The sequence below is a fragment of the Canis lupus genome, chromosome 34 (genome assembly GCF_011100685.1).
Source record: "Canis lupus familiaris isolate Mischka breed German Shepherd chromosome 34, alternate assembly UU_Cfam_GSD_1.0, whole genome shotgun sequence".
NCBI classification, from domain to species: domain Eukaryota; kingdom Metazoa; phylum Chordata; class Mammalia; order Carnivora; family Canidae; genus Canis; species Canis lupus.
In genome coordinates this window covers 14937440-14961732 of record NC_049255.1, presented here as the reverse complement: position 1 = coordinate 14961732, position 24293 = coordinate 14937440, and the positions used below count along the sequence as shown (strand labels likewise).

Sequence of the window (24293 nt, the reverse complement as noted above, 5' to 3'; positions counted from 1 at the left end):
CCTGGGCTGCCCTGGATCTTATATTCTTAACCACTAAACCAGTACACTGTACTACCTCTGAGTATGGTATGGATCCTGAAAGCCCTGTTTCAAGTAGCATGTATGAGAATTAATGGTAAAGAAGACACGATATCATAGAAACGGCAAAGAGGTTTCCAAACACATTACAAGTATGAGGGGCATGTTGGGTCATGAACTGTTTCTTATACTTGTTTAAATCAGTAGGTAGAACCCTAACATGTATTAGAAATAGAGACAGAGACTGGAACTTACAGAGTTTATCCTGCTCACAATTCCAAGTAAATTTATTTTGACAGTTTGGAAAAACCTAGTCTTACATTCATTTCAGTTCTGCTGCAGCAGATGTAGTTCCGTTTTAATACTGTTCCTGTAAAATGCCAAACCCCAAATCCCTTGGTTTTTCTGGGTATATTTGGATACCCTGAGGGCACTTTATGGCATGGTATTCAGGGTTCATTTCATGGGACTGTTCTACAGGACGAGTTCCCACCATATTCCAGGCCTTTATGGCGATAGGAGGCTCAAGACTTCCGGATGTTTTCCCTGCCCATGCTGTCAAATTATGAAGTCAAGTTGCTGTGGCCTCAGTCTGATCAGCTTTCTCCATCCAACTCAGTAAAATCAGTTTACCCTCCATGCGCCCCCAAAAGAAAATGACCTCACATACATGTTAATAGGAACCCATCCACAGGCTCATTTACTCTCTTGGTGAAATAAATTTCAAACATTTGCAAGCAGACGGGAATGTATTTGTGTGTGTTTCGGAGGGGGCCACTGAAAATACATTGTACCCTAGGCTGACCGTGAGTTAAGCTGCTTTGGTCATGTAGAAAGTGGGGGTAGGGTGGTTGCTTGAGGAGGTAAACGGATCTACTTCCTCATCCTCTGAAGGAGGATACACTTCTCTCTATTCTCTGAGATCAACTGGTCATCAGTACAATTCGTATCACATAAAGTGGTGGTATAGTACAGACAGTATGACACTAGGCCTTGGAAGACCCACTTCCAGCCATATCACTAGCTACGTCGGCTTCAGTACTTTAACTGTACTGGAAACAGGAGTTAATGATTCTTACCTAAGCATCCCTGTGAGAATTAAATGAGGTCACCTGTGTGAAAGCCCTAGCATGATGCCTGCTACATTGTAAGTACTCAATATGTGTTCATTTGTCCCCTTTCTTGAAGCTGCTATATCGGGATTTAGGGTCTACTTTAAGCACCAAGTTCACACAACTGGCGAGTTTTCTCTTCTGTCCTCCACCCCTTTAATTCATCCCCTCAAAATCCTCCCCTCCAAGACTTTTGGAGAAACTAGAGCGCATTCTCAATGTCGTGCCCTGGCTTTGGTTTCCTCTCATCCCAGCCCCTGTAGTACGATGCTTATCCTGATGCCAGTCCCATGGCCTAGAGTCTCAGCCGCCTGGAGCCTGCACCCCTGACAGATTGGGCAGGAATGAAAGGATCAGCAGAGAGCCAAACCAGTGGAGGCCAGATGACTTGGGTGCTAATACCTGGGGAGTTATGTAGGGGTACGTTTTAGGGAGAAACTATTGATTCTTAGTACTAAAATGTAACAATGTCATGAAGTACTTACCATGTACTAAGTGCTTTATATTCCTTTCTTCATTTATCTTCCCAGCAGCTCTGCAAGATAGGTATTGTTATTGCCACTTTGCAAATGAAAATACTGAGGCTCTGAGAAGACAACTTGCTCAAAGTCATACACCTGGTAAGAAGCTGTGGCAGAGAAAATGCTATGTATTCGCCACACTAGTTTCTCTTCCTGGGCAAGTAGGAAGATCTTATTTTTCAGCCTCCCTTGTAATTTGGTTAGGGCCAGATGATTGTATTTTCACTAATGGAATTGGATGCAATTGACATTCCCAGTCATTTCCAGGACTGGCTCTTAAAAGAGGCCCTCCAGGTTCTGCTTTCCTTACCTGGATGACCTTGGAAGACATACATTAGATGGCAGAGCTACAGGATCAAAGAGGGCCACCTTGCCCTTAGTAGACTTATGACATGAGCAAAGACAAATCTTATTGGAGATTTGGGGGCTAGTTCAGTGACAGACTGGGTTTTGGAGCTACGTTGTTGGGACATCAGTGTTCCCACACATCATGCTGGAGTCTCTTTGATACTGACACTGATAACAGATATTAGAGAGTGAATGAAATGTGAACAAAAAGAGAAGAGAAAACAAAAAAATATACTTTGGTTATGAAAAAATAATACCGATTACCATTATTCATGTCCATAATTACCCCTCAAAATGCAGTGATTAACTACTCATAAGCTCTCACTTCCGAGTTGATTCTTTGTATTTAATAAGTTTGATCAACAAGTAAAAAGCCACATCCAATCTCGTGCTTAGAGATTCAAACATGCTTGGTGGCTATAGTTGTTCTAAGCACAATAGTGATATTCACAACTTAAAATATATTGGAATAATATGGTTTACAAATGAACAAACATCAGAAGGAGCTCACTGAAATTCCTAGTAATAAAGATCCTTTCCTGGGGATACAGGCTGACCTATGTAATACTGCATTTTAAGCCACAACAAGATAATATTATACAGACACTGCAGAGGCTATTGGAAGCAACCTCAGACTTAAGTGAGTACTAAACAGGCTAGTTTATCAGCTAGGTCACATGATCACAAGTAACTCAAAAGACAGTTTGTAGGTTTTATGTTTTATATGGTACAAGACTCTATCAGCCTTAAAACAATCGCCTGCTAGAAAAATAGACTGGAATATTCCGTTTCAGTATCAGAAAACTGAGACTTTTCTTTTTTTTTTTTAAAAGGAACTTAAACAGAAGAAGGGTGTATTTTTGATTATAATAACAAACTCATAATGTCCACTATCTCTTTTAATTTTCGCAACCACCCTAGAAGGAAATGGAGGCCTTAGAGGAGTTAAGCAACTTGCCTGAGGTTATACAGCTTGTAAGGTGAAGAGCCAAGACTCGAACCCGACAGTCTGGCTCCAGAACCTATGCTCTCTAACCACTTGCTGCATGTCACTGCATCCCTCTCAGCAATACTTCTGTGGTGCTTACGGTGGGTTCAGCGCTGTTACAGCATGCTCAACTACTTACTCCTCTTTTTTTCTGCAGACAGCTCATTCTGTGACAAATCACTGTGGACTTTCACAAGCCCTTATGTCAGATTTGAACCCTTAGGGTCAATATCTTGCTGCCAGAGAAATTAGAGGAAATCTGATGAACAATTCGGTAGGCAGATTGTTCCAACATAAGGATTTTTGCAAAGAAGCTAACTTCTAGTTTTGGCAAACACAAATTATGAATAAAAAGATAGGAAAATGCCAGAGTTTACAAGAATCGTAGTGTACAACATTTTAATGGGCATTATTTACTGAGTCTTCTGTGGGCCAGGTTCTAGAGCACAAGATTTTACATCATTATTTTATGTATTTATATCTCAAAATGATTCTAGGAAGAATTTATTAGTTATTTAGTGGACTATAAGGTGCCATAGGTTGTAAAAGAAAAGAAAGGAAAATGTTGCTAAAACAAACCATTAGTCGTGAGATGCATTCTAATGTTAAAATGTGAATGAATGTACATTTCAACTAATGAAATATGGCACAATCCTGTACTACAGGTGAGGAAACAGACATCATGAGGTTAAGTTGCTATAGATCATGAGGTTAACAAGCAGTAGACCCAGGGCTTGCATTCACTCTAGTCTGACTTGAAGCCCATGCTCTTAACCATTTCATAGAGTGTGTCTCACTCTGTGTTTATGCTGTAAGAAGTAAAATTAAATATTTCTTTGTTGTCATTCTTGTTAAATCGAGCATTGATATGCTATATAGATAAGTAACTGAAATCTTAAGGTGACTTTTCAAGATTTGATCACCCAGTAAGATGCTTTACATTGGCCAAACAGGCCAAGAAAAAGAAACCGATCTCTACTTCATCTGTAGCTATGTAAACAGCTTCAACGAGACAGCTTTCAAGTGACAGTTTTTGTCTCTTTATCCTAGAACTATCCCTTATTGTAGCTTCTAACGAAAAATAACTTTTTTTCTCATATAAAATAAAATCTTTGTTTCTGGAGACATTGCTTGGCCTGCTGTTCAGTTCACAAACAAAATACAGTTTCTCTACTTTTAGTAACTCAAGATGTTTCATAACTATGCCATGGTTTGAGATTTGAGAATGAGCAAACAAGACCACACGAAGCACAGAGCAATTTCATAAAAATATTTTTAGCAATAAGGACCCACAAGACAGAGAAACAGAAAATGCATACATACTCGACTCAGAATCCCACTTTTTTTCTTTTTTTTTTCCAAGGGGCGACAGCAGCTTTAAACATTGCATTCCTCCTATGTAGGACTATACATACATACACAGCACACAACTTCAGTGCCTGTACTAAAAGCACTATGAGCCTTTGTTTTATGACTGTCTCTTGAGACCAGGGGGAAATGTTATTGGTAGTCTAAAAGAATAGGTTTTAATATAGGCATTTAATTTTCTTTCCATATACTCCCTGATTAAAACAAGGTTTGCCCCATTTTCTATTTTTCTTTTTAAAACCCTCTTTATCCACATTAACAAAACAACAAATTGATGATAGCTGTGACTGTGGCTTTGACTGCCCTAAGTTTAGATGCAACTTGGATTCATCTCTTGCTCTGTGTGTAGGCATTGAGTCAATTTTGGCTACACTGAGAACACTTAACTTGTAGTTTTTTTTTTTAAGGTTTTATTTATTTATTCATTAGAGACACAGAGAGAGGCAGAGACATAGGCAGAGGGAGAAGCAGGCTCTCGCAGGGAGCCTGATGTGGGACTCGATTCCAGGACCCCGGGATCACACCCTGAGCCAAAGGCAGATGCTCAACCACTAAGCTGTCCAGGCTCAGTTACACCCCTAAATTGTAGGGTTTTTTTTAAATTACATTGTCCCCCAAAAGGTTAAACTGAATTATGATAGTTTGTTGCTTTAGTATTTTTAAATTAGTTGATAAGAATTTAAAAAGGAATACAATTACATCTCCTTAGCAATTACTGAGATAAAATATTTAAAGCCACAAAAACATGGAACAGTCAAGTGAAATTTGTATATATATACAAATTTTGTATATATATACAAATGTATATATATATATAAATTCAACTTATAAAAGTAGAGATGTGGGGCACTGAAAGTTATCACTGTCACTCAAGAGAATATTATTATTGTCTCTGGGCTAAAGAAATAATGTGCTCTTTATTTTTAAAAATCCTTAAAATATAGACAAATATAAAGAATAAAATGAAAAAAATATCCCAACTTCTGAGATTGTTATAGTTCAGAGAGATTAGGGAAACAGCTAGTGTGAGTAGCAGCTTGTACTCAAACCCAAGTTGAACTAAAACCACGTGCTTTTTTTTTTTTTTTTTTAACCATACCATACATATAACCAATATTCATCATCACTTTATACTTACTGGAGCTAGATCAACCAATGTAGTTTGATTTGAATAAGACTGAATATGGAGTATTCTGATAAGGCTTTACACTGAGATAAACATAGCCAGAAAAGAAAATGTTAAAATTCTCCCACAAATCGGAAGCCTGGGCTTGGGTCCAGTTGTTCACACACTAGAATGAATGTCTGAGTTGTGCTAGGATTACAGAGTCAGTTCTCATCTACTCAATTTCATTGACATGAACCCTCACTATGTGCTAGATACTATGTGAGGTATTTTATATACAACATTTCTTCCCAGTAACTCTGCAAGCTAGGTATCACTGGCACCTACTTTTAAGATGAGAAAATTGGAGCTCAGTCAGACAGGGTAGGCGTTTTGTCCTGGCAAATGGAGGAGCTGTGTGCCCCAAGGCTATGCTCTTACCATTGTAATATCTGATCTGCATCTGATCCCCATCCTCGTGGAATTTAGAGTCTAATAGGAAAGGAGATAATTACAGAAATAACTAGAACATAAGACAGAATACAAAAGAAACCATCCAAAAAGAAAAAGAGTATTATGAGGATTCGAATACCAGAGAGACATATTTAGTAGAGGCTGGGAGTGAGGAGGGATAACAGCAAAAATGCTCCCAGTAAGAGCCTGGATGGGAGAATCGATTTAGAGAAAGGACAGAATGTCTATAGGTGTGATGAAGGTTGGGTAGGACAAAGGTGAATCAAGAAGAGGGAGTAGAAAATCTGATATGTTAGCTACATGTAAGGTATGAGCAGAAAGTAGGGAGAGATCAAGCCAGAAAGGTGACATTGGCTATAACATGGAAGGTTCAAGGCTCTGGGGGAGGAGTTCATACAGAATTGACCAGGCTCTGAGGCTCCCTGGAAAGTCTCCAAGTGGAGGGAGACCTTAGGAAGATTAATCAGACACTAGTGTGGGGAGAAAGCAAGTCCATTCACTACAAGTCAATTTCCTTGGTTTACAGTGAGTAAGATACATATTATCATCCTTATTTTAAGGATGAAAAAACTGAGGCTCCCCAGGGCTAAGTAGCTTGCCAAAGGTCATAGTTAGTAAAGAGAAGAGCCCAGACTTGAATCAAGTCTCTCCAATTCCTACACCTCACTCTGCCCACTAAGACCTGACTACTCCCAAGTGAGGTCTCTGGATTGGCAGCAACACTCCTCCACTCCCAGATCCCTGAGAGTTCATTAGAAATTCAGACATACAGAATCAGAGACTGCATGTTCACAGGAATGATGAATGTACATGAAAGTACCAGGTCACATTTTCTTTTTTATGATAACCTATATAATTACTGGAAAAAATCATTCAGCTGACTATACTTTTCCTTACACAAAGGGTAAGAATCAACTAGGAAAGAGGGCTTTCTGGATTTTGTTCTTATAGGTAAACCAAGTCAAGAATTCAAAGACTGAAATTGTAACTAGCTGTGTGGCCCTGGGAAACCCCCTTAAGCTCTCTGAATTTTTGTTTCTTCATCTGAATAATAATTAGCTTATAAGAAGCAAATGAGACGTTATCTATGAAAAAAGCTTGTATAACGAGATCATTATACACATACAAAACGTTATTATTAGAAGATATAACTATGAAGTACCTTATTTCAAAGAGTAAAGAGAAAAAAGGGAGAGGGAAGAGAGAAGGAAAAGAAGAAAGAAAAGAAAAGAAGAAAAGAAAAGAAAAGAAAAAGAAAGAAAGAGAAAGAAAGAAAGAAAGAAAGAAAGAAAGAGAAAGAAAGAAGAAAGAAAGAAAGAAAGAAAGAAAGAAAGAAAGAAAGAAAGAAAGAAAGAAAGAAGAAAGGGAAAGGAGGGAGGAAGAAAGGAGGGAGGGGGAGGGAGGGTAAAAGAAAGAAAGGCAGGGGCAATATTCCCAAATTTGCTGAATGGAAACCACCTTCACTGAGGCAGGGGCATGAGGAACTGATGGGTTAAGGAGTGAAGGAGTCCCAGAGATCGAATTTGTGGTTTACGTAGGTGTTTCTGAAAATACAGAGACCACGTTGCACATGGAATCGGAAAAGCAACAAGGGTGTGTGTGGTCTTGGCCCAAAGCAACAAACTTAAGGTTCATAAAGCCATTAAAAAAAAAAAAAGAAAATTCATGTAGTAATTAAAGGAATGAAAAACAGTTCATCTGAGGAAACATTAGTATAGATTTTTAATCTTGGAGCAGAGAAGCTTACATAATGAATTAATAATGGAACATTTGTTACCAATTTATTGCAGTTACCACAGAAAATTAAGATACATTAACTGATTTCAAGCATGAGATTCTTTAGTGGGTCTAGACGGTGAGGGATGTTAGACACTGAGCACATTAAAAAGAGATCATGGATTCCTCATCCTCATCCATAATTCTTCTGGTACATACTCATTGAGGGCCGACTACTGGCCAGATGTTGGGCTGACTGCTCGGGCTAAAAAATGCATAAAATACACTCTCTTTTTTTTTTTAACTTTTTATTTTTATTTATTCATGAGAGACACAGAGACAGAAGCAGAGGGAGAAGCAGGCTCCCTGCACAGAGCCTGATGCAGGACTCAACCAGGGATCGTGACCTGAACTGAAGGCAGACACTCAACCACTGAGCCACCCAGGTGCCCCTACACTTATTTCTTCAATTAGGGAATAATTCAGCAGAGAGAAAGATACAGGTTATTATAATCCAGGGTAGAAATTAAAATGTTCCATAAAACAGTTATAAATAAGAGAGCATGGAACTTCAAGCAGGTGTTAGCTTCAGACATAGGAAATATTAAGTGAGGCTTCCCGACTAAGGTACGCTGCACATTTTTAAACCGTTTTCCTTTGGTTTTCTAACAATGAAGGACCTGGACTAATCATTTGCTGAGATTCCTTCCCATTTTATAGTGCTGTGATGATCACAATGATGCTATGAAGGAGTTGGTTACGTTCGAGTACATTTGGGACTGAGGAAAACCTAAACTGTTAGGTGGCAGTGACCCTGACATTATTATGGCATCACCTATCTGTGCAAATCTGTGTCCACGTGAGATGAAAAATATAAATCCAAACCTAAACCAAACACTCAAATTAGTTTTAATTCAGTCAAACAACCAATTTATTGAGACATTAGTGTCAATTGACTCTGTTGGTTTGTTGGTTCCACGCTGACAGCAACATATGTAGAGAATGTAGAGGTACAGAAACTAATCAATCACTGGCCCCCTTCCCTCCAAACCCCTGGTAAATTAACAAAATATTTCTGAGGCAGGGAAGGGGAATTAACAGGTAGAGTATGTACTGTGCAGGCAGTTTGTAGGGATGAAGCAGTTAAAATTATTTATATTAGTCACCAGGAAAAATGTGGGGAAAAAAAAGCGTGTTTCCACATGTTGTAAAATTTTGGCATATTCAATCAAGATCAGGCAAAACGTATTTTAAAGGGTTCTAATATATGCGATCTGCTAGTCAATGATTCTATTTCAAGAATCAAAACCCTAGTAGCTTGGAAGGGACAGAATAATAAAATTTGGATAGTAAGTCAAATTTCTTCTATTTTTGTAATGACTAAGGCTGAGCAATACTCCCTGAGATAATTTCAGAAAAATTTAGCAATGTGAGGAGGCATGGTAAAGATTTCTATGGATGGGGGTAAAATCCTTTAAAATTTATTAAAAGAATGGAGTGTCAGCCAACAATTTTTAAATGCAGTGTCACACATGTAATATATAAACTGATATTTTTTTGGAGGGGTGTCAATAAGTGCATGAGCTCTGGGTTTGCTGAACTTCTGAAGGACATGTGCCTGTAATTGGCCTTTCTCATTTCTGTCTTGTTAACAAGTATATAAATAAGAGAAGGCTTCAGTAATTGGCTCAGAGTTACTAATGAATTAATTAACTTCAGTCTATTTTACCTAACCTTTAATAATAAGAGTCCTTTTTTTTTTTTTTTGGGCTAGCAATAGGTCTGACAGTATAAGAAAACAGACATGCAGCAAAGCTCTTGAAAATTAATGAGAAACGAGGAAAGAATCAATGTACATTCTGCTTGCAGAGAACTGACACAAAAAAGACACAATAAACCATGAACAAACACAGTCAGTTTAAAAAATAGGTTAGAAAAAGTGGGCAAATTCAATTATAGAAGTAATTAGAAGATATAGGGCAAGGCTGCCTTTTGGGACTGTGCCAGCAAACATGAATTAATATGAGTGAATAGAAAGAGCCCGTGTAGTAATTAAGAAGCAATCACCTATGGCAATGAGTGTACCTGAAAACAGGCTGCAAACTATTAATTCAGTGATCAAAAATATTTTTAGATGATTAATATGGCAAATTTATTTTAAAAGACTAATTTCTGGAAAGATATCAAGACAATAGCACACTATTTGTTCCTCTGGCATTTATATAGCTAATTAAATTTTATAATTTGCAACAACAGTCATTATTATCTGAAAACAGGAAAGGCAATATTTCGCGCTTTTTTTTTTTTAAATGATGGTTCTAAAATCAATAAGTTAAAGTCAGCTCCTGCTGTTCTCCTGTGAGTGCCTAAGCCTTGACTGTTACGTTCTTTCAGTGCATATTTTTCTTATACGTCTGTTTCTATAATTTTCGGCACCTGAATTAATGTACATATTCTCAAAGGTTTTATATGTTTCCATACCTGGGCAGGGATTCCACACACTATTTAATTTCAACACTATCAAATAAAAGCAGTTAAATGTACTATTTGTGCATCAAAGACTTTCTTACTTGGTCAACAGAGGTCTGTTACTTCAGTACACACCATTCCTTCCCCTAGAATACAAAGGCACAGACACGTTATGGTGAAGAGTGCTTTGCGACACATAGAAGGCTAATGGCTTCTGAAATAGGTGATTATCAGAGCCCCGTAGAGCAAGATGAGGGTCTGGCTGGTAATAAATAACCTCGCAATATGAATTATTCTATTTCCACAGCTTTAAGAAAAGCTACATTTCATTTGTTGATCAGAAAAGTCTGGAAAATGCTATGTCTTTGGAAATAACAGGGAGCTACTAAAACTAATCACTGTGCCAGCAGGGAGTTATTGAGTACCTACTAAGGGCCTAAGGTCCAAAAGTAAATCTTGAAATGCTAAGCTTGTAACAAATCGCACACACGTGTGCCCGTGTATGTGTGTGTGTTCAATTTCCTTTTCAAAGTCAATAAACAGAAACTCTTGCATGCCATGCTTTAGAGATGTTAGATTTTTAAATTATAATTTGCTCACGGGTTTTTGCTGTTTTTGAGGTTAAGGTACAAATTGCTGACCTACAAAACAAGATCCAAGTAGAAACTCACTGGGAGTCACGGTTGCAGAGGGCATGGAGGTAAGAAATGTCCAGGTATTTGAGGGAAATAAAAAATGAGAGATTTTGATACTAAACGAAGATACCAAACAAAGAAGATAGTCGATCTGCCCAGTTCTTTCATTCTTGGTTTTTCTCTCATTTTCTTAAAACAACCTGGGGCTTTGGAAAAGAACACATAAGAGAAGACCGCCTCTAGCAGAGGGCTCTCGTTCTGAGTTTGCCACACATTGTTAATTATGAAAACAGGTATGGCAACAGCAGACCAACAACAGCTCCTCTAGCTATATGCTGACAGCGACAGAGCCCCCCCGAGAGGCAGGCAATTGGGAACTAGTGAAGTGAGGACAGCTTAGAGGTGTGGGGGCTAAGAGGGGCTGCCAGCTGAACAGGACCCACTCACCATGAAATGTTAATGTGTCAATGAAGGGGAAAAGCATGAATGAACCACAAAGGAACTGAAAGTGACTCAGCTGGTTGGAGATGGAATTTGGGCTCTTTGCCAGAGTAAGGTGTTCAAGGGCACATGCCCTAACACCTAGGTAAAGAAACCAGGCTGCCCCTGATTTTAGAAAAATAAAATACTTTGAGGAAAGAAGACACATGCTTTTTTCTCCAGAAATAAACTTCCTTTTTTTTTTTTTTCCTTCTTTCCTTCTTCCCTTCCTTCATCCAACGAACATTTTCTGAATCCCTACTTTTTGCCAGGCTCTGGGTTAGGAATGGAGCAAGAAGAGAGGGAGAGTGGGATATAAAGATAAATAAGACACAACCCCTCTTTCAAAGCTCCTATTCTAGAGGAAGGACAGGTATCGGTAGATGTAGGCAACTATAATAAAAGATCATGATACAAGTCGCAAAAGAGGGGAAGAGGTAAGCTGTAGAGGTAGGGCAGAGGAGGGGGGCAAGTAGCTGGGGGCTCTTGCAGACCAGAAAAGGCTTTCATCGAAGAGGTGGCAATTGTCCTACCTTGAGGACTTGTAGGCAGAGAAGGAAGGAGAATTTCTGTTGGAGGAAACGTTCTTTTACCCTACTGTCGTCTCCAAACATCTTCTTTTTCAAATCAAATTATTTCAGGGAAACAGGGAGACAAGACACCCACGATGTGTGCCTATGAGGGTAGGGAGGGATAAGAAGAAAGATTGGGTTGTATGGGGATTTCTCTGGAGTTTAGAATACACTTTCCTCGTATGTCAAACATTTGCCTCCTCCAGGTTAGCTTTTTTTTTTTTCTTTTACACACTCCTCTTTTTCATTATTTGAATGATATTTGGATCTTATTTGGTTGGAAAGTGTGATATTCCAATAGCTTTTTTTAAATATTTAAAATATATATTTTATTTATTTATTTTAGAAAGAGAGAAAGCACACCTTCGTGCACATGAATGGGGGCAAGGGCAGTGGGAGAGGGCATCTCAAGCAGACTCCCCGCTGAGTGTGGAGCCCATTGTGGGCCCAATCTCATGACCCTGAGATCATGATCTGAGCCAGAATTAAGAGTCTGACACCTAACTGACTGAGCCACCCAGGCACCCCTCTAGTAGCTTTTATATTTTATGTTTGATGGCTTTGTCATTTTTGCTGATGATAAGTCTCTTATTCTTATTCATGGCCAGAGGGTTCCTGTGGGTTGTACTGTATTCATACATGCATCCAATTATTCCTTTATTAATGTATCCCTTCCCTTTCTCATTAAATAAATACTTAAGTACTTACTATTTGGCACATATCCTGCTAGGTACAGTTTATTCTTCCCTTGCTTCTAGCTTGGAAATGATACCATTTCTAATATAAAACATGGAGATTATTTAAAACACATTGACTAAATATCAGATGTATGCATATGGTTGTATCTTTTTCAGTGCTGAAACATCAAAACCAATCTTGTTCTTAACTAGTGTATAGGTGAGCTGGACCACATATTCTGGTCTATTGGTTCTTAAGATGTTTTCAAAGAAAGGCTATAGAGAGCAGCTCAGGTAAGGTAACTACAACAGGCTTATCTACAAATGGAGATGAATTTCAGACTGGCATAAGTCAAAAGTTTCCTATATACAAATCCAGGCTTGTTTACCAGATATGCAAAATCTAGGTCTCCACGTCTCTCCTGAGGCTAAGAAAGGAAAAGTAACTATCATGCATGAACATTAATTCATTCAGCAGATTTTTAAGTACTCTGTTAAGGACTAGGGATACAAAAATGATTAAAACATGAGTCTTGCCCTTAAGGAACTTACTCCCTCAAGAAGTAGATAAGTCAGATAAGTAAATCAATTATTATAATATAGCTGTGATAAGGTATAAAAGTGCAGCATGCTAAGAGAGCACAAAGGAGGGATATCTAAATTAGATTGGGATGGTGGGTAAGAGGATAAGTTGCCAGAACTGAGTTTTTAGGAACAAGAATTTAATTAGCTGAAGAAGGGGACCAAGGGAAGGTGATGTATAAAATGGCATGATTTGGGAATGTCTTTTTGCAGACAAAGTATTGGCTCCATATTAAAAGAAGGGTGAGATGGTCAGACAGACCAAGCTTACACAGATCAGGCTCTCTCTGAGGTTTTCTGTTCCTGGACTCATTTCCTTTTTCCTAACTCCTTTTCTTCCACCCAGAGTTTCTGGGTAGAGCCATATAGACAATCTAGTCTGTGGGCGTTTCAGAATTTGAAAGCTGCTGGCCTAGAGTATGCTGGTGGTATGTCCAATGGGCATTCATGCTAACAACCAAGGAGAGAGCACAGAAAAATAGTATTGGATGAGATCACAGTACACATGTGCGCATCTCACATAGCTACTGACAACTATGGAAATGATTCTTTTCTTTATGCCAATATTTTCTTTTGTCTGAATTCAGAGCCTTGACTGAATGGGTGACTTGTCACAAAGACCTCAAAATATTTTCTACCCAGGCAATATCAAGAAGTAGAATCAAGACAATTCTCAGGACTAAATATTTATTAGGAATGTCCACTCCTTTTATGAATTCTCTGTCTAGCTAACTCCCATTCATCCTTCAGGAATAAGCTTAAGTGACTCTTTCTTCCCTGAGAAGTTTTGCCTGACCTTCTGTGTTAGGGCATGTCCCTCTATTACATGCTTTATTAATACCATGCAATTTTCCTTTGCAGCTCAACATGACTCTGATTAAATACTGAATTACATAATGCTTTCACATCAGACTCTTCAGGTAGAATGTTAGCTGCATGAGGGCAGCCACTCTACAGTGCCTAGCAGCATTCCTCGTTCATAACAGGTGCTCAATAAATACTTTTGGAATGACTTATTTACTCTTTATCCCAATTTGCATATAGCTCAAAAACATCAAACTGCAATGCAGCAGAGCTGCTAAGTAAAACCATATTGGTAGATCCTAGAGATAACTGGAACTCTCAGAAGTCTCTCAAAACCAACATGAGTTTCTAGGAGAGTTCAAAGAATGGCACTAGGTTATCTCCTCTTATTGCTTTACCTGGCCTCTCCCCATGGCATTTTGGCTCAAAACTAATCCAGCATCTTCCCATTCATCTGTGTCAGGGCATCTTTATCATTGCAACTTTTCAGGCCAGAGTTTCCTTCATTAATGAGTGCCAAATATGCTGGTCACCATGCCTAAGCACTTGGGATAAAAACATGAAGAGGAATTGACCTTTTCAGGAAAGCAGCAGGCTGCCATGGGAGTGGCAAGATTGGAGCAGGCGTCATCAGTCTCCAGAGAACCACTGCCTGTAATTATGTCACAAGAACACTGCCCTTTTAGCATAAAGGATTTGATCTCTGTTAAAATGCCTATCACCCTGGAAATCATAACTATTTTTAGCTGTTGTCCACCACTTTTACCTTCTTATGAATGAAGGATCTGAGAGCAGTTTTGGCCCACACGGTGGAGGGACATGGAATAAGGCTGCTGGGAGAGAAAGGGCGAGGGACAAGGCATGCCAGGAAGTGGGGAAGGAGTTAAAGATGAAGCAGCTAGAGCAACGGCAACCTAGCATGTGATAGACACAAGGCAATGCTTGATGAGTAAATAGAAGATAAACTGCTTTCTTCAAATTGGTTGCAGGCTTGTCCTACCTTGTTTCTTTAGGTAGCTAGCAATTTCTGGTTGAAAAAAAGTTTACAAAATAGGAAACAGATGGCTTCAGCTGTTTAGAGTTGCTGTCAATCCCAATTACACTATCACACTCTAGGACTTCATAGGGATATCATGCAAAATATTTTTCTTTTCCTTTCCTACCACTACAAATTCAAGAGGATTTCCATTTTCAGAATTGTTATAACAAGGATACATATCCCATTTCCAAAGGTTCCATGCAAGCTTGAGCTTAGATGTATACACTGGGTTCTCTTAGCTATTCCAAACACTTTTTTTTTTTTTTAAAATCAGAGAAACTCCAATAGACTTAAATTGGTCATGAGAACTAGTGATGATGTTTCAAAAGAGGACAAATACCATACTGGTGTGTGAATACTAAGATTCTCTTCTGTGTCTGTGAGTATAATGCTTGCTTAGACATACTTGCAAAGAACACAATTAGCATACTAATTTGATCCTCTACCTAAAGAATGGAAGATTCTTTTGACACAGACAGCTGTCCATGAATAGCTAGGGTGACCCTTGGTCAGTTTTCCATCTGTCTTAGAGGAAATGTCCAGAGTCAGATATACATTAGCTGTATGACCTCAGGCAGACTTCTTGTGCTGCCATTTCTCAGTATCTTCATCTGTAAAATGGAGGCACATCTAATACCTGCCTGACAGGGTTGTAATAAGGATTAGGTCAGTACTTTGCACACAATAGACAGTCCATGTTATTTTTTTCAACTCTGCTCTGACTGTGTATTCTGAAGAAGTTTGTATTAGGCCCAGGACCCTCTACTTTTACCTGCCTCTAAAGAGAGAGAAGGAGAGAAAGGTTTTACTGCATCAATTCTGAGAGAATTCTATAGCTGTGGCGAAGTCACCACTTCTCTTGCCCTTGACTCACAGGGACGTAGGCTTCAAGGACACAGAGAGAAGCCAGGAGTGACTACTGTCTGGACCTGTGTTAGGCCCATCTCCAGTGTCCCTGGCAGCTTTCAGAATATCAGGCTGACAAATCTAAATAATACCATTTAGAATTGTATGACCACAATTTCTGAATCTCTTCCCATACTGATCTGCCTCTCACACCCCTTTCCTTTCCTTAGACTAGTGGTTCTCAACCTTGGTTACACAGCGGAATTGTCTTTGGAGCTTTAAAATATTGATGCCTAGGTCTCATTCTCAGAGATTATTTTTTAACTTGTCTGGGATATAGTATCAGTATTGGCCTTTTCTCTTTTTTAAAAGATTTTATTTTAAGCAATCTCTATACCAAACATGAAGCTCAAATCCTCAACCTTGAGATCAAGAGTTGCATACTCCACTGACTTAGCTACCCATGCACCCCAAGTATTGGCCTATTTCTTCATTTATGTAAAAAAAATTTGAAAGAGATTTATTTATTTGAGAAAGAGCAGATGAGCGAGGTAAGGAACAAGGGAGAGGGGAAGAGAGAATCCTCAAGCAGATTCCCTGCTGAGCATGAAGCCTGACTCAGGCTCATTCCCAGGACCCTGAGATCATGACCTGAGCAGAAATCAAGAGTTGGCTGCTTAGCCGGCTGTTTCACTAACTGAGCCACCCACATGCAGCAGTATTGTCCCTTTTAAAAACTCTATATAGGGAATCATTACATTTTGAACTACTGAAAATTGTCCAAAAAGAATTTCATTTTCTTTTTTTAAAAAAAGATTTTATTTATGTATTTTGAGAGAGAGAGAGAGAGAGAGAGAGAGAGCAAGCAGGGGAAGGGGGCAGAGGTAGAGAGAGAATCTCAAGCAGACTCCATGCTGAGCCAGATTTGGAGCTGACTCACAACCTTTCGATGATGACCTGAGCTGAAATCAAGAGTCAGACACTTGACTGGGGAAATCAAGAGTTAGGCACTTAACAACTGAGCCACCCAGGTGCCCCAATTTTGTTTTTAATGTAAAGTCCAAGTTAACATAACAAGACAAACATTTAGTCATGGTACATAAAATGAATTTCATGTTGTTAACAATATTTGGTATCTTAAGCTTATTTAAATCCTAGTTGAATGTAAACACACTCTGTCCTGTCCTGCCCCATAAACTTGAGGCTGTTGAGCCAATCAGGTGTGAGGAGTACCAGGCTGAAAGGGGCAGAGCAGTACCGTGTGGTCCTATCATTTGTGCAAAGATTCCTAAGAACCAGACTTGATTTGGAGTGCCCTCTCAGACCTTGGGTTAGCTCCAGGAATCTAATGATCTCTTATCATCTATTAGTTCTGCCAGTTTAGTTGCCAATTTTGTTAAGTGGATATTTTTCAACCCCAGTGTCATAAGACTCTGGTGTGTCATGATCAACTGCGTTTGAGATGTGTTATAAGAAATGTGAAATAATAATAAAGCTCTGGGGTTTCCACACAAGCCATTTAAGAATTAATTCCATAGAGCTCAAAGTTATCCTTAGAACAGCACTGCTTTCACTCGCTTGCACTCCAATACACTGTCCTGAGTGAGAGAACATGGTGGAGCTCCAAATCTTACGAGGGACTATAATTTGTCCCTGTGAAACAAAGGTTGGGGTTTTGCACAAACCAACCTCCCAAGTCAAAGAAGTTCCTCACTAGGCCTCAAGTTTGCAGCAGTGCATACTAATGGTGTTGAGGGAGAGTTGGACAAAGGGACCTCTCTGTGTTCTGGTGGCCAGTCTCTTTTTTGGGGACAGAGAAGACCTTGTTTTTTTACATTGGAGAAAGAAGTTTGTTTGCAAGGTCACATCTTAAGCCATCTCCGAACTGAACAGAAAAAACATCTTAAGTAATCCTTCCAATCTTTCCTCATCACAAAAAAAAAAAAACAGTTTATAAACATGTCAAGTGTAAACACAATATTTTTAGGAAAAATAAGGATAAAAGTATTCATATTTGGAAGGTTCTACTGATAGTTGGAGGTTGGACTCCAACTGTGACCCAACCAGTAATAATTTTAATGTCTTCTGCTGAGTTTGAAGGAACGGGGTACTTCATCTAGCTTTTTTTCATTTGCTAACCAAACTTGCTAGTTGCATAAAAAGAGAAATAAAAAAAAAAAGGAGAAATCACCACTTGGGTAATTTAGACCAACATTTTGATTTTTTTCCTTTTCAAGGTTCCTGAGCAGAAGTGAAAATGAAGTTTGTTGATGAGGCTTGGAGAAGGAATAAGGGCTGGGAAGAAATATGATGAGTACTCAATAAATGATTGTTGGCAATTGTTATGATGGTGATGTTACAGTTAAACAATCTTTCCTAACAAATATTTTCAAAGCTGTGAAGCACAGAAGGGAATATACAACCTTGGTTTTTACAAGTTCTGAGCTATTTTGAATATTATGACTTTTGGTACTTAGAGTGATTTTCTTGTCTAGTAAGGAAATTTGAAGCAAATTAAAGGAAGAGGGATTTATGAAGAGCTCAGTATACTCAAATCGAAATTGAACCTTGTTTTAAATTTTCTTTGTTTATAAAAAACTATTTACTTGCTATGGATTTTAGTGCTTCAATTTTCATTTCAACATTCCAACTTATTAGTGAGTAATAAATGTGGAGTCCTTTAAGTTAAATAGACAAAGTATCAAATAAATTTAAGATCTTATTTTATTTTACAGTATGATGGGTCAAATTGGGCAAATACACTTAAAATATATTTAGAGGATTAGATTCCTCATGGTTATATGGCAAATGAAATGAAAGGCCACTGTCAGCCTTCAAGCCAAAAGGGGAGAGGTTCCTATTATTATGTATTATTAGTAGTAATGATTCTATTGGTAACAAAGAGTCTCAGAAAATTCATGGATGGTAGTTCAAGAATGAATTGCATACCAAGAGAAAAATCAGGAATATTTGGGTGGGGTGTGTGTGTGTGCCTGTGCTTCCTTAAGCTTTCAAAGCAGCCAACTCTCCTGACTTCCCATAATACATTCCAGAGGGCTGCTTCCTGAGGCCAAATTCTGCGAGGGGCTAGTCTGCCACAAGGCCTTTGTTGCACCACTCACGTTGAAACACTGTGTTTTCCTTTCCTTCCATCTCTTTCTCTTTATGTTATACTGCTGTTTATTTCACATGGCTTTTTATTTTACACTGACCCTAGCCTTCTGGTGTCAGTATATGAAATCTCAGTTTTTCATTCTGTAGATCATTTCTGGCTCTACAGCCTCAGACCCAACACTTTTTACTGAGCTTTTATGTCACTAGAGACAGCTTTGCATTTTAATAAAGTTTCCAATCCTCTAGGGCCCTCTCCCCTGAAACAGCTCCAGCTCCCCAGGGCTGCTGAAGAGTTGAGCAGAGAGAGTAGAAGCTTTTGTGGACAGTGATGCTGATGGCAGATAACTCCAGCTGTCATTACAAGATCATCCAGATAAGGAGAGGACAATCAACTAGGGCTTATGGTCCACTTGAGTTTTTCTGATTGTAAAACCAGCCATTTTTCAATTTAAATAATTTAAGGATTCCAGCTTCTCTATACTCTAAGGCTCATTTAGCCTCTTATTAGCTAACTGTTTCTCCAGTTCAAGAGGTGGAAGGGGAGAGTGCAGATTTTTTGTTATTGTTAATTCACAGCAGTGGGTAGTGGCGTGTAAATAAAAAATAAGCCAAACAAATTTGATGAGAAGAGAGAATAGAAATCCGTACCAGTAAACATACATGATTTTAAAAAGTTAATTAAAAGGAATAAAAAGGACAAGTACCATGTGGCCTGCCGTATTATCAATAGGCAGATGACAGAGAGAAGAATGGATTGGAAAATGGATTCCCAGCTAACTTGAAAAAGAAAGCAGACTAACATAGCTCTTCATTTTAATTTTAAAATCCAAATTTTCTCCTAAATCCTTTCCTGTAGTATTCTGATAATGATCTCATCTCACTCACATTGTTCCCATTGAAGGAAAAGCAGCGACAGGCAGGAGAGAAAGAGTAAAATGAAGTTGCAATGTCCCAGAGGATTCAGCTCAGGACCCACTTAGAGAATCACCTGGGACACATGCAGCCAGGAAACCATAGCTGGCATGAGGTCCTCCTTCTCTTACTTGTAAACCTCTTTTTTTTTTTCTTTTCAATTTTGCACCCTTTTCTTCTTCTCAAATCTCTGTGACCAAAGGCCAGTAACCTTTAAACATTTCTTTTCAAGTGTTATATATAGGAATCAGCCCTCAAGTCACTCACTTCCACATAAGAGAATGGGATGTGAGGGCACTGTCCACTGAGAAGGCAGGGCTTTTCTTGAACCTTTCAGGAGTATCTTTTGGACCATGTCCAATTTGTGTGTATAGGTATTCCAGGGATGGGACAGGTCTGGAGAACCAAGCAGTGTCTATGCCTCTGGGCTGTTCTTTTCTTTTGTTGAGGAGACATGTGCAGCTCACATGAAGGTACAGACTCCCCAGCATAAAGGTCAGAGCCTGAGAAAGAAGGTTGGATAGCTAATTAGAGAAAATATTTCCTGACAGAGGTAGGACCCATGGTTACTACCAAGAGTTGAAGCTGATAGGGAGAGACTCTTTGAATTATGAGAAAAATAACGATGACTTGCAGACCATTGACCAAACAGTCTTCAGTTGACATTTAAAAGAAATCTTGTATGGAAGGTAAGTAACATCAATAGCTAAGGAGTTACACTAGGGGAAGAGACCAGGAAACACAGTTTTCTCTCCCTCCTTCCTTCCCTCCTTCTTCACTTGCTTTCTTTTCTTTCCTTGTTTTCTTTCCCATTTCCCTCTTTCTAAACAACAGAAGCCCATCTTTGGATTCCTAGTGAATTATCATTGAGCTAATTGCTGATGCATAAGTAGATCTCAGGAAAATATAGGCTATCTCTATTCAAAGAGCAAACTGTAAACTTCTGGACTGGTGTTCTGCTTGCCCGCACCCCACCCCCTTATTCTCATTTTAGAATTAGGGAAAACAAAACAAACATAGCCAGATAAGCTGCTTGCCAGAAACAACAAATACTGCTTTTGCTCCCTGTATTTCTTTTTTTTTTTTCCTTTTTAGGCAATGGGATTGTAACCTCTGCAAGGTCAGGGGCCCTGATTGATTTATCCAGTACTGTATTCCCAGCATTTAACACAGTGACTAAATATTTGTTGAATGATCAAACTAATGGGATATCCATTAATATCCTATCCACAAGGTGAGGATAAAGAATTGGTAAATCAGAGCCATAAATAACATAAAGATTGCCTTACAGCTCTCTCTCTCTCTCTCTCTTTTAATCTGTAGAAGTTCTACTAGAGAAGAATTTTCCAAAATGTTTTACAAAATATTAGCTCTGAAGAATAAAAATTGATTTTTTTTAAAAGTTGGGGAGAGTCTATGGAAAATTAGTTTGGGGTACTCTATATTATACAAAGTTCAAAGATTCTTTACAGTATGATCTCTCAGAGTTTTTCAAATATGAATTTTCACTCTGAATTTCCCATAGCATGCCACATTTCCAAAAATTATCTGTTACCCTTTTTAAAATTTTTAATCTGGCATAGCTTATGATAACAATATTTCATTAAACATGTCTTGAGGAAAGTAGCATCTTAATTCAGATTTACATCCTTTAATTATCTTTCTTTTGGATTTAAGTCCTAAACAATTTTTTCCACTGAGAAGGATACCACCAGGCACAATAGTGGGAATGTAGTTAACACTGCTGAACTTGACACTTAAAAATAGTTATGATGGTAAGTTTTATGTTATGTGGTTTTTTTTTTACCAAAACTAAAAATAAAAAATATATTCCCTAAACATTACTTTGCTAAGTAATAAATGAATCAATATTTTACCTAAGGGCTGTAATAGTGCACCCAAACTTAACAGTATTAAAGGGCTTGGTTTTGGTCTATAGCATGCTGCTCATTTGCATTTACCACCTAGATACTGTATCCTCCATAGTATCTTGATTTTGAATATGGGGCTGTGGATCTCTTAGTGTGTGTTTTTAGTAACATAGCCTAAGATGACTACATAAAAAGATCTGTGACTGTATAGGGAAAGTTTATTGTAGTTTGGCAGAGTGAACTTGGGACAAGAGACAAAAGACTAGGTTACAAAATTGACATTGTCACTGACTTAGTGTGCCACTCTAAGTAAACGCTGCTTTCCTTATCTATAAGATGGCCTCAGTCATCAATTTTTAAATTTTTTTTTTTTTTTTTTTTTGCCTCCGACATGGGTTCCCTTCTTCCATGGAACTCTAATAGTCATGGTAGATAAAAGGATAAAAGCAAAAGCAAAGATGCTCTCAAGGAGGTAGGAGGCCTCCCTTCCCCCATAGCCCTGAGTATTCCCAAAGAGCCTAAGAGTTCAAGGGAACACAGTTTGAAAACCACGAGGCTAGATAAGCTGTAGGATTCTTTCCAAGTCTTACTTCTGCCACTAGGAGTTAAGACTGTAGTAGAAAAGAATGTTTGTGTGTCCATACTAAAGCCTCTAATTTTATACCAACCCATAGAGAATATAGAACCCTGCCATACTGCATGTGGCAAACACTTTTTGAATGTCAACATTTATTTTAGATTAAAATAAAATAGAAAAAATATTATCAGAATATGCTCTTCTCTTATTTACTTTATGGATACATTTCAAGATATAGGCTTGATGGTACATTAAAATTGAATGCAAATATTTTCACTGAAAAGTTGCCCATTTATATGGTTTTCTCAGCCCCTCTTAGTTTTTAATGGGCAAGGTTTTGCTAAAAACAAAAAGTGTTAATTACATAAATATGCGTATTCTTTTCAAAGCATTACACTATATTATGGTTAAAAAACAATAGAGAAATGAATGCAAAACTATTTCAACAAAAACACTGCTTCTTGAGCAGCCTTTAAAATTATGACATGTTTACTGGGAAAATGCATTACTCATGACAGGGTTACAAAAGCAATATTAACCTTCTTGAAATTTAATAGCAAAGTCAGACATGTAAAAATCAGTACCAGACGTGGTAATATAACTACTTTTGTTAAGATCACACATTGGATAAAACAGATATTTAAAGCTATATTAAGATGTGGGTAAATAAAGAGTCCATTAGAAGATTCCCAACACACAAGCATCACAACTAAAATCATCATGCAGATTGTTCTAAAGATAGCATCCATGGAAATAAAAAAAACCGTGTGCTTTCTTTTGCTCCCATTATTTTGGGCACTATTGCTTTTGCAATTTTATACAGGGTGTCAGAAATTAAATCTGCTCTTAAAGATACATATATCTATCTTTTGAGGAAGGCATTTGCTACAATGACAAGCTACCAAACGCTTCCATTGTATCTAATGTGTGACTAATGAGTGATTGTAATCTGTAATCAAAGAGGATGTTTGCTTCTGCAAAAAAATATAATTTACCCCAAAATAGCATTGATAATAAGCCAAGAACTGCAAAGTAGTGGTTAAAAATGTGTGATAAAATATAGACTATAAAATTGCACTTATCATCAAATGCAAGTTTGATTTACAAAATAATTTTTTCTGAAATTTATCTTGTTGCTATAGTTTTATCATGTAATCCATTACTTGCCTAGTCATGTTTAACAAAGATTCATGTTTTAAATGATTTTATTGTTTTTGTTTAAAAGGAGTTCACATTTTAAATTATTGTCTTTACAACCTAAGATATTTCATTAAAATCTCTCAAGGAGTTTTTACTTATTTTAGCAAATGCTTAGCTGGAGACATATTAAAAAAAACAAAGGTCAAAAGTCATAAAGGATAATAGCTGATGGTTTTGATAATGCTAATTATATATTACTGATAATAAAGGTAGAGAAGGAAATATGAATACTAAAGAAAGATAAACATCCCAATGCTGGATTTAAAAAAAAATAATGAAAAAACTCTTAAAATGTCTTTGTACTTCACTGTCATAATTCAAAGACATAATGAAGCCTGAATTAAAAATGTCAGTTTCTGTGAGTGTTGATAACTTGGTTCTTTGTTGGGCAAGTCAAAATGTGTCTGTTTGATAGGCAAAAATGACAGACTAAAAATGGGAGAAGTTGGATCTAAAAAAAGAAACACACACACATGCACACACGCACGCGTGCGCACAGACACACACACACACACACACACTCACATGACTTTAAAAGAGGTCCATAATGTACTTGAAGGAGAAGACCTGTAGGGTAGGAGGCAATATCTTTAGGAAGTCATCGAGCAGCACTAAAAGGTAGTGTCCATGGCCAATCAAAACGATTTCTGTGACTGCTGGGGCTCTTGCATCTCCGTCTTTACACTAGACTGGAAACCCTTTGTACTAATTACCAGACTGTACCAGATTTTCTGGTTCAGTTCAATCCTATAATTGACTGACAGTGATGGGCAAGGAAGGGGAAAAATTCAAGCTCACCACTGCAAGCAGAGGGTCAGAAATGGTTTCACAGAGAGCTGGTCACAGCCTGGCACTAAAAGCAGGG

General features: G+C 38.1%; 1 protein-coding gene across 11 annotated transcripts in view; it reads right to left on the bottom strand.

The window, feature by feature from the left end:
- LOC119867493 overlaps nt 1-24293 on the bottom strand; it is a 680463-nt gene that overhangs the window by 95281 nt on the left and 560889 nt on the right. For 6 of the 11 annotated variants that reach the window (XR_005383757.1, XR_005383756.1, XR_005383759.1 and 3 more), the window contains 3 exons: nt 11768-11909; nt 10221-10265; nt 1616-1665 (listed from right to left, as the gene is read on the bottom strand). The exons of 2 other annotated variants lie outside the window; for them this stretch is intronic. The gene's annotated coding sequence lies outside the window, so the exon portion shown is untranslated. The remainder of the gene's footprint in view (nt 1-1615; nt 1666-10220; nt 10266-11767; nt 11910-24293) is intronic. 3 more of the 11 variants (XR_005383765.1, XR_005383764.1, XR_005383760.1) reach the window with 1 other exon arrangement.